We start from the raw sequence: 11,979 nt of genomic DNA, 5'->3' as shown, positions 1-11,979 counted from the left end.
TTTGCCCACTTTGTGATGGGGTTGTTTGTTTTTTTCTTGTAAATTTACTTGAGTTCTTTGTAGGTTCTGGATATTAGCCCTTTGTCAGATGAGTAGATTGCAAAAATTTTCTCCCGTTCTGTAGGTTGCCTGTTCACTCTGATGGTAGTTTCTTTCACTGTGCAGAAGCTCTTTAGTTTAATTAGATCCCATTTGTCAGTTTTGGTTTTGTTGCCATTGCTTTTGGTGTTTTAGACATGAAGTCCTTGCCCATGCCTATGTCCCGAATGGTATTACCTAGGTTTTCTTCTAGGGTTTTTATGGTATTAGGTCTAACATTTAAGTCTCTAATCCATCTTGAATTAATTTTCGTATAAGGAGTAAGAAAGGATCCAGTTTCAGCTTTCTACTTATGGCTAGCCAATTTTTCCAGCACCATTTATTAAATAGGGAATCCTTTCCCCATTTCTTGTTTTTGTCAGGTTTGTCAAAGATCAGATGGCTGTAGATGTGTGGTATTATTTCTGAGGGCTCTGTTCACTTTCCCTAAATATCAGCACACTGGGTGCAAAGATAAGACGGTCAGTTCCTTCACCTAGTCCCTGACAACACAGCAACTGACCCTTGGCTCTCATCCCTTTCTCTGCTTCTGAAAAGATTCAATACATTTTCTCCAGCTCTGGGAATATCCAGAGGCTTCAAACACCTTTATCTTTAGAAAGCGTAGGCTACTGAATAGTATTATCTTATTCTTCCCCAAGCAGATAAAGACACTCTTCCAAACTGAGACCTGGCAGTTGGCCATGGATGACTTATCCTCAGCAGAACACAAAACTTTAGATTTCAGAGGGAGGACTTTTGCTTTAACTTGAAGAGCTCCTTTTACTGGAAACATTTTTCAGTTTCTGTTTTGGCAAAGAGAGATTTTCTGTCCATGAGACATGCAGAGAAATAGCACACCTGCCTAGGCATAGTAAGTAGCACTTTGCACACATTGATTGAACATCCTCTGACTTTATAAGTACACAGTTGCCTATTAGATAGCGGCAGAAATTGTGTCTTGAAAAGCTTAAATAACCTTCCCTCTGTCACAGCTAGAAGGCTATGTGGCCAATTGTATAGCCTTATTTCACCCTGGTTGTCTACCTGCACCAAATCCTATGACTTGAAGCAATGTCAATGGTTTTGTTTTAGTTTGGCTTGTCCTGTTTCTCCTTTCTCCTCAAACAATCATTTGAGGTATTCTTTTGTATATAGTCTGAGAAGTCTTTGATTCCACTGATTCACTTATAGATAAGAATCTTATGAGGCTCAGGATGACTTGGAGTCCTTTTTATTTATTTCTTTTTTTCTTTGTTTCTTTCTTTCTTTTTTTTCTTTTTTTCATTTGAGACAGAGTCTCACTCTGTTGCCCAGGCTGGAGTACAATGGCAAGATCATAGCTCACTCTATCCTTGACCTCCTGGATACAAGCAATCCTCACATTTCAGTCTCCTAAGTAGCTAGGACTATAGGCATGTGCCACCATGCCTGGCTGCTTTTTGTATTTTTTGTAGAGATGGATTTTTACCATGTTGCCCATGCTGATCTCAAACTCTTGAGCTCAAGCAATCCACTTGCCACAGCCTCCCAAAGTGCTGGTGCCGCAGGATACTTGGGGTGTTACTTTGCCAGCTGGAAACCTTTGTGGCCTCTGGCATCTTTGCCCAAGTTTTGCTTAGTCCACTGGGCTTATTCGGCCCACTCAGCCTGGCTGGCTGCACTTGGTTTGCACTACCAGCCTGGATCCTTGCCTGCCAAGGACAAGCCAGATGCAGAGCAGTGAGGGGTGCATCAGCGAGCAACTGTGGGGTTTGGCTGCTGTGCACAGCCAAGCACACCAACTGCAGCAGGGTGGACAGCTCCAGACACTGAAATGGGTGCCAGCTCACTGCAAGGCTATGGCTGGACCACGCATACAACAAGTGCCTTCCACTGCTGGCACCAGGGAATGCAATGGTGCCCAGAAGCTTGGAGATGCAAGGAACCATAGAGCCCCAAGGAAGGTGTCACAGCCCCGATTCAGGGAGTTTCTAGATCTGGGCTACCTGAAGGACCACAGCTCTTCTCTCCTTCTTGTCATCCACAATGTGGTGAGTGAGGGGTGTTTCAGCCCTGTTTATGTTACAGCTCTTTCAGTCCTGCCATTTGGTGTGTTCCAAGTTTTTGTACCACATCCAGGAAGAATGAGGCACATAAACACCTGGAGGGTGAGCAAGGTAAAGAGGTGCTTTATTGAGCCACAGTACAGCTCTCAAGAGACCTGAAGTGGGTTCCTTTCCACAGGCTGGTCATCCAAGGAATGCAACTCTTAGCTGAGAGGAGACCCACAGTGGGTAACTCCTCTCTGCAGGCAGGTTGTTCCAATGTCTGACTGAGTCTTGCTGAGTCCAGGGTTTTTACTTGCTTCAGAGGAGAGGAAGTGCATGCTGATTGGTCCATGAGTTGTCATAGGCAGGCTCAGAAAAAGCACTATCAGTTCTCACTCTGGTCCATGGAGCTGGCAGCCCAGCCCCCAGGCTTCAGGCCATCCCTGGCTTGAAGGTGGGGCTTCACCAGGATCACCCTTTTCCACCCAGGAGCCTGTCTGTCTCCTGCTGCCATCAACTTGCCATTCCTGGTGCCCATGCTGTTCCTGCCGAGGGGTATCTGCAGGCCCGTGCCAAGCTGTCCTCAGGTCCCCCTCCAGTTCCCTCCTATGATCCTCCACACCCAAAGTCTGGAGGAAGCCTAGGTGACAGGGACTGGTGTGTCAGCAGGGCCCCAAGTGCATGCACACTGGGCTGGGTTGTGATACTGCCCAGGCTCGGCCTCAACTTTGCTCCCAAATCAGAGCAGGGAGAGGCGCAGAGTTGGGAGAGGCTGGGCAGTGGGAGCAGACATTTCCAAGTCGGCTAGGGCAGATGGAACTTCCTGGACATGAATGCCCGGATTCACAACTAATGCTGGGTCCTGAGGCTGTGCCTGGGAGGTTGGAGGTTCTGCGGCCTCTAACTTGGAAGGGGACAGGGCTTCTGCCTGATCCTAGCCCCGCTGGCTCTTTGGAGTGCTCAGCCTCAGCTTGGCCATCCCCTCTGCAGACATCTTCACAGCAGCCACTCCAGACAGGCTGCTGCTGCTATCACTGGGATTACAGGCATAAGCCATTGCACCCAGCACTTTTTATTTCTTTTAAGGGGCATTCAAGACTCCAAAAGAAAATAGGATCTATGATTGCTTTAATATTGAGTATCTTCAACGAAAATATGCACATTAAGTTCCACTATGACACTTGTTGTCTGTGACACAGGCAATGATGGCCCCATTTTATTTTATCACGGAAGTCATATTTATTTTGAAATTTCTCCATTGATTTCATAATTGTTAAGAATTGTTTTTAAACAGATTTTATTGAATAAATACTTTCACATCAAATTTAAAATTAACCAGGTGTAAGTAGAAGTGAATGATAGCTTGTTTAAATAAAAATCAGATTTCTAGTTGATAAGATGCTTTAATTCCAACCAAAAAAAGGGGATACTTATTTTCCATAATCCTTGCATACTTTGTTTTTGAAACAAATTTAAACATATATATTTAATTAATTTTTTTTGGAAAATTGAGTCAGACCCTTATCATTGACTAAAGGTGCAAACTTTCTGGAATGAACCTATGGTTGTAATGTGTCCTCACCTATAGGTTCCTATGGAATGTCTTGTTACGATGAAAATAATTCCTTCCTTTTGCTTGACATGATAAGGTCTTTTATTTCATAAATATAATTTCTCATTAAAAAATTACCCTCTCCATCAATAACAGTGTTTCTCTAGTATAGGTTTCATGTGTGGAATTTTAAACAACAATGACAGAAACTGATTCTGGGTAAACAACTGCTGCTTTTGAAACAATGTACTAAAGAATATATAGAGATGCTCCGCTACTTACCGTGGGGTTACATCTGGATAAATCCATCATAAATTGAAAATATTGTAAGTCAAAAACACATTTCATCTACCTAACTTGTTAGACATCATAGCTTAGCCTAGACTACCTTAAATGCACTCAGAACACTTACATTAGCCTACAGTTCGGCAACATCATCTAACGCAAAAACCATTTTATAATAAAATCTTGAATATCTCATGTTACCTATTGAAGACTATACTGAGCATGAAAAACAAAATGGTTAAATGGGTACTTGAAGTACAATTTTTATTCAATGTATTGTTTTCAGATCATCATAAATTTGAAAAAATGTAAGTGGAACCATTGTAAGTCAGGGACTATCTGTATATGCATACTATTGTTTAATCCGCTCAATGACCAATTAATATCATTATAATTAAAATTCAAATTAATCATTATGAAATACATTTTACAAGTGAAAAACTATAGCTAAAAATGAGCAAAATATAAAACCAGATACTTTTCACTTTGTAGTTTCAAAGTTTTACACAACCCTGGTACAATTCATTATTCTATTTATTTATACAGTGGTATTTATATGAGCCGCTTTTACTAAAAAGTTCAGAGGCAGTTTTCTATGTTCCTGCAATTAGTTGCAAAGCATTTTTCTTTTTTATATCAGGCATTTTAACATACAAATAAAACCTCATCCTTCAAATCCATCATGGGTTATTGATTTCTGTGTCACTGTCACTTTTTAAATTAATGTACTTTCCTTTCCTCTCAAGGCTGATTGAAAATGTGTTTTCATTAACATTTTTGTTACGGTAGTGTTCTGATTAAAATTAAATGGCAATGTGTAAGAAATTTGTCATTCAAAACTTTAGTCTAATTGCTCCAAATTATTGAGAATAGGCTCTACTAATTGTAATTGCTAGAAAAAAAAAAAAAAGATTTTCACTAATTTGTAAGAAAGGCAGTGTCTTATAAAAATTACTTCCTTTGAGACCTGAGGTTCTGATGGTGATCTGCATCTGTTGGGTGGTCTCAGAAATCAAGGTATTTTAAACATTATCGTGTTTATTCAAAATGCCAATGGATATTAGCATGCAAAAAATATTAGTCATTCATTTATTCATTTTGCAGTTAAAGTTTCATAGCATTAAGGCAGAGTAATAACTACTTTTTGAAGCAGATAAGTTTACCATTCAACAGATACACGTTGCTCCTTTTTAAGTCATCAGTAATTTTAAAATATACAAAAGGACTTCTCTAGTCTTTATAGTCTTCCTACAATAGCCATTAAATCAAATTCAAAATTAACATCTATTTCCATTATTAGGTATTTTCTATCTACTGTATGGCATTTTATAATGATATCACCTGCCTTTAAGACAAACAGTAAGGTAGGTGAAATTTGCTTATGTGCCAGTTTCCACTTTCCACTCATTCCACAAAGCACGCCTCCCCTCAGTCCCCAGCCAGCCATTTCTGTCTTGCCAACTCTAGCTGATGGGGGCTGTATTACAGAAGGCTTCTGAACTGGTTATGCAAATTGACTACTAGATCCACACAATTTAACCTAACTGAGTACTCAGGAACTTCAACAAAGAAAATAACCAGAAGAATAGAGCCTATTCTGCGAATTACTGAAGAAAAGAAAAAAAGAAAGAAGGAAAACATTGACTTGAAATCTTCCATTTATTTCTCTATTTTTCACTTTGATGCTAAGAAATGATATTCTTTACAGCTAGTCATTCTGCCATAGAATGTAGCTGCTCATAAATGAGACCATGAAATGCCATCACTGTTAGTTGTTTAAATTCTTCCTTCACAAAATGCAGATTATCAATGACGAGGACTTTTTTTTTATTCTGCAATTCAACTCCAGTTCAAGGAGAATATCTAACACATAAAAACATATACTTATTCAAGTGTATTTAAAATAATGCTTATGCTATCCATGCATGTCAGAATATCTCATTTAATTCAACCGCTGATAGCAGTAACATTTATTGCATGTGGATATACTGACATAAAGAGTTATAATTATGAGAACAATGGCATTCTTTGCATAGCTCCTCATGGTCCTTTTTCTCCCTAACAACACAGACTTTAACAGTTCAGTTCACTCAAGAAGGATCTAACTATGTCAGAGGAACTATCTATTTTATGAATGGAGCACAGAACATGTACACATTAATATCAAAAAAATACTTTTCTATCCAAAGTATTACTTTTGATATAAGGCATACTATATAACATGAAATAGCTGAATAACATGCTAAATAACATGAAAAAGCTGTGATTGTCGTTACTTGATGGCAATCAAAGAACTTCCATAAAGTTTTCTACTCTATAAATGTTTTAGCTTGAGAAAGTTAAGGTTGGGAATGCCCATATAGAATTATTTAATATACAGTTTTTCAATATAGATTTGCAAAATTCATAGAAAAAAACACCTTAGCTTGAATTTGATTTATATAATGATAATTAATAATAACAGATGACATTGTATTCAACCACTAAATAAGCTAGGCCCCATGCTAAGGACATTAAATAAATTGCCTATTTTAATCTGCTCAAAAATATTTTTCGTATCCCATTGTAAAGATGAGGAAATTTAGACATATGCTATGTAATTTCTCTGAGATTACACAGCTAATAACGGCTGACAGCAAGGTTTGAACCCTGACAATCTGTCACCATTTTCTTAGATATTATTACCACTACAAAAATGAGGCAATAAATAAGTCATTGATACAGGCTATTTTTCTGGAATTTAGATCTCCAGACATACATTGTTATTCTTTCCTCCCAAATGAGTAAGAAACCCATTTATGGGTGGCCTATCTCTTGCAGCGCATCAGAGAAGATAGAAGTTACTTCTCTTGGTTATTATTATTTTAGCACTCAATATTTAATTGAGAAAAGAAATCTCAATTACTCTTGTCCCAATTGTTTTATTTGTGGGGAACGGGAAAAAGACTTCTGGTCATGTGTTACTAATGACTGTAGAATTACTTTATTTGTGTTGTAATTTCAACCAACATGGTTACTTTTCACTTACACTGCACTACTGTGTTTGAACTTAAGCAGTTATTACAATTAAACTTCCAACATGGTTTTGGTATCAGCATGCCCTATTTGTAATATTTAAGTATGCAAGGAGGCAATACTTTTATGATTTCCACACATGTTCAAAGTGGACTCTTACATCTGCAGCTCCAGACCTGACTTCTTTATTTAAATTCTTAACTTCTATTCCCAGTGGAAGACTTCCACTCCTTTTTTCTCAAATGTGAAAGGACTATCTCCATCAAAGCCCAACTTGTTCCCAAGGCCAGAATCATCCTCATGTTCTAGGAAAACAGTTTTATAATATGACAGACATTAACTTGAGTGTCTTTTAAGTGTAATACTTATGAAATTCGATTAACCAGATTAGTAACTAACTAGTCTTGTGCATTTATTAAATGGAAGCTAAAAGTCTGATTCCTTCAGTGTGCACTCATTTGTCTTGGGACAATATAACTTGCTTAAATCCCTGACTGATTCTCTAATCCTGGTACAATTTAAAGTAATTGCATTGAAAACAATGGGGAAAAAAACTGATCAGAAATATTTGTATTTTTTAATAACTTCATGTATCAAAAGGATAGGTTGCTTTGTTGTAAATATTTCTATCAGCTTAATTTTTTCATTGAATTTTCAGAGCAATTAGTGTAATCCTTAAAATACTTAAAGTAGTAATTAAATAAAATAATTGTATTAAATAATTAAAATCAATATTAAATAATTTTCCCTTTAAAGTCAGAGACTATTAATTAGGTTAAAAAGCTGGCTATGTGGGTTCTACATAAAAGATGTATAAAATACAGTGTTAAGCATTAACTAATAAATATCAAGTGAAAGTCCATAAAATAGAAAGCAAATAGGGAAGTATTAATATCAGAAAATGTTTATCTGAGGTTAAATGTATCAAATAAAATGAAGAATATTTTATGAGAATAAAAAACAACATTTTTTAGGAAAATACAACTGCCACGAGCCCTTTAAACTATAAGTCAAGGCCGGGCGCGGTGGCTCAAGCCTGTAATCCCAGCACTTTGGGAGGCGAGACGGGCGGATCACGAGGTCAGGAGATCGAGACCATCCTGGCCAACATGGTGAAACCCCGTCCCTACTAAAAATACAAAAAACTAGCCGGGCGAGGTGGCAGGCGCCTGTAGTCCCAGCTATTCGGGAGGCTGAGGCAGGAGAATGGCGTAAACCCGGGAGGCGGAGCTTGCAGTGAGCCGAGATCGCGCCACTGCACTCCAGCCTGGGCGACCGAGTGAGACTCCGTCTCAAAAAAAAAAAAAAAAAAACTATAAGTCAAAGAAGTCAATACGCAAGGGTTAAAAGAAAATAAAGAAAGGTAATAGTTGACACATACCCACCTGCACACACATAAAGACAGAGAGTTTTGAGTTAAAAAACAAGAAAATGCTTCTCACTGTCCATCAACTATTTGTAAAAGTCAATTATGTATTTGACCAAAAAAGAAAACAAACAAAATATTTAAGATGTTTTCTGCTGTGTCATGTAATCATAATCATAATTAGAAAAATATATGTTAACAATGGAACTCTAAACTACTTAGAAATTAAAAAATATATAGTGGCCAATTCTCAGATCAAAAAGACAATATAAATTGAGAGAATTTTTTTAAATTAAGAAAATTAAAATTGTTTCATACAACTTTTGAATTTATTTTGGAAATGTTTATTTTAATGAATTGATTCAATTCATCCTAGAATTTTACTATTTTGCCATCTGATTGCATGCAAGTCTAATTCAGTCAAAGGATGTCATCATATCTCCTTCGTTGTTTCTAAATTTGTCTATTTCTTCCTTGTAAATGTGGTCTAACGTATCACAATTTATTATAAAAATTAGAAATACATTAGTAATAGAATAGCACCAAAAGATGCTAAGACATCACTTATTAAAATTATTTAACTATTTACTAATAAAAAATTCTCAACAAATACATTTTTAAAACTCAATATCATAAGGTCTCATTGAGAAAGTGATGTCTGTAGAACACTGAAGTAGCTGAGACAATTTTCAGCATGTATCTTGGTGGATATTATTCAGCCATGACAGAAAACCAGGTATGCAGGGTGTGTTGTGTCTGAGGAACAAGGAGGCCAGCATTTCTGAAGCAATATGTAACAGGGAGAGTGTAAGGAGATGAGGCTGTTGTAAGAACTCTAGACTCATTTTACTCTTAGTAAAATGTTGCAAGGATGAAATCGGGACAATAAACAAAAATATGTTGTAGGATAATCTGAGAATGGAAAAGTTTTCTTGCTGTTCATAGGATATGATAAAATTTATACAGAAGACCATAATTATGAATGTCTTTTTTCTCCAGACATAGTCAATAGTGGTAGTACAGATTCAGAGTATGTGGAGAGTCAGATGTAATCAGGCTTGAGCTTATGCCAAGGACAAGGATCAAGTGAGATAATGGCAGGACAGATATAGACAGGAAATAAAATACATTAGAGTGATTAAAACAATTAGCTGTAAATTTTAGCTGGTTAAGGGTTGAACAAACCATGAAATTCGAGGCAAAAAGATGCCTTCGTTTGAAATATAAAAGTGGCATAAAACAAATTACCAAAAAATGGAAAATATGACTTTTAAATGCTGAAATGTAATAAAATATAACTCAAAATTAGTATTTCAAATATAAAACAATTTTAAAATTAAATTTAATTATAATAGTATCAGTACTTTTGTAATTGGACCAAATGAACTGATTTTTTTGTGGGAAAAGAGATATCTACCACCTGTATAAATGAGAAAAGACTAATGATCCAAGAAAGTGCATATTCAAACCAAAGACATTGTAATCAAGTCAGCATTTTATTGGAATAGAAACACAATAATTAAAGTGGTGAAACAGAAGAGATGATTTATAAATAGGTGTCACTTTATATAAAAATATTACATATAATTATGTGTGTAGAGAGATATATATACAAAACCCAAAGAATTTACACATTGACAAGGAGTTAGCAAGCTGTACAATAGAGAATTCACATATGAGCAAGTTTACATGTTTAAAAGCATATGTATACATAATCTCTTTAGTAGTTATGGATATGGAAATAAAATTACAGTTAATTACCACTGTATCCCTAATAGATAGATAAACATTTAGAATGAGAACATGTATCACTAGCATGTATTGCTAGTATAAATGTCATATTTCAGAAGTATTATGTCTTTAAAAAAACCTGTCCAACAGTTCTGATATCTATTAAAATAAAAATATATCTAGTTATAACCCAATTCCTGGGAATTTATTCCACAGAAATAAATGTTCCACTAAACAAGGCAAATGTCCAGCAAAAAAATGAATGGAAAATAAAATTATGGGAGAATTAAAACTAGAACATTATATAATCTTTAAGAAAATGAATGCATAAAAGACAGAAAGGAAGATTTTTTTTTAAGCATAAGCATAGCTAACTCGGTAAAACAATCAAAATAACAAAATTTATTTATGTACTTAACATACACATGGCCGAGAGTTACACTGTACATTGTTGTAGCCTATAACTATATATAATTGTTTGGATTTGAATTGTATTGATTAAAACCAAACAAAATTTTTTAAAAAGGAATTAGCTCCTTAGTAGCACTAGCTACTTTCCAGATGCTCAGTAGCCACGAGTGGCTAGTGCTATCACATGGAGCAGTGCAGAAGTCACATCATGGCAAGAACTCTATCAGAAAGAATTGTTTAGACCCTGTTCTAGGGTCCAGAGATAGGTTACCTCCCAAAACTGATGTAACTTCTGACCACATCTAACTTCTAAAGAAAATAAGGAACACATTTGTAATGTCATCCAGTTTTTGAAAAATAAACTTCAAAAATATCCTCAGGGATGACTACATGTCCATATGTTTATGTTTGCATATAACACATGCAGAAACATATCTTCTTATTTGTTCTGTATGGTTGGATGAATGATATTGGCAAAACGAAGTTAAAAAAACATAAAAATAGGACATAAGCAAAAGAAGAAAAGAAGAAAGTGCATATCTAAAAATAGCATGTGAATAACTATATGCATTTACTTAAAATAATGCGTGTTCATGGAAAAATAAAATGATTTTAGAATGTGGGAAAAAAGAGTGCCATGGGATAATTTTTACTGTAGTCTTAAGTTGTGACAAGTTTTGCATGAGGAAAATATGGGAATGTATTTTTCCCAGGTGGCTATAAACTGCAAAACAAAAGGCTTAGCTCTATTAGTAATATTTCTCAGAAATTAGGGACATTGTGATTCCATTGATATATGACTTTGATTTTATTTCCATATGGCTGTGACCAAATTTCAGTTCTCATTTCATGACAATGTAGAAATTATGAGCTATTTCAATGAAAGCCAATCCACAATTCATGAGTTTTAAGGCTTAATGGATTTTATGCCACACAACCTAACAAAGTAACTATGTAAACTGATTTTAAAAATTGGGTGAAAAAAAGCTTATTTCTGGCTGGGCGCTGAGGCTCACGCCTGTAATCCCAGCACTTTGGGAGGCCGAGGCAGGTGGATCATGAGGTCAAGAGATCGAGACCATCCTGACGAACATGGTGAAATCCCGTGTCTCCTAAGAATACAAAAATCACCTGGATGTGGTGGCATGTGCCCGTAATCCCAGCTACTCGAGAAGCTGAGGCAGGAGAATCACTTGAACCCGGGAGGTGGAGGGTGCAGTGAGCTGAGATTGTACCACTGTACTTAAGCCTGGTGACAGAATGAGACTGTGTAAAAAAAAAAAAAAAAAAAAAAAAAAAACTTTTTTCCAATGGATAGAAAAAAAGAAAGTGGTAACAAATATTTCTCCCAAGAAGAAGTAGGTAGAAGTCTTACGTAAAGGAACAATGGATAAAATTATAGAGATATCCGATTGAAAGAACTGCCTCTGAGAAGGTCATGCCTTCACTGACTTAACGCAAAAAAGAGTTGATGAAGGTATTACATTTTCCTAGTGGAAAAAAAAAAAAAA

This window comes from Rhinopithecus bieti, unplaced genomic scaffold, assembly GCF_001698545.2.
Source record: "Rhinopithecus bieti isolate Rb0 unplaced genomic scaffold, ASM169854v2 scaffold_1295, whole genome shotgun sequence".
NCBI lineage: Eukaryota > Metazoa > Chordata > Mammalia > Primates > Cercopithecidae > Rhinopithecus > Rhinopithecus bieti.
Note: the sequence above shows the minus strand (reverse complement) of the source record.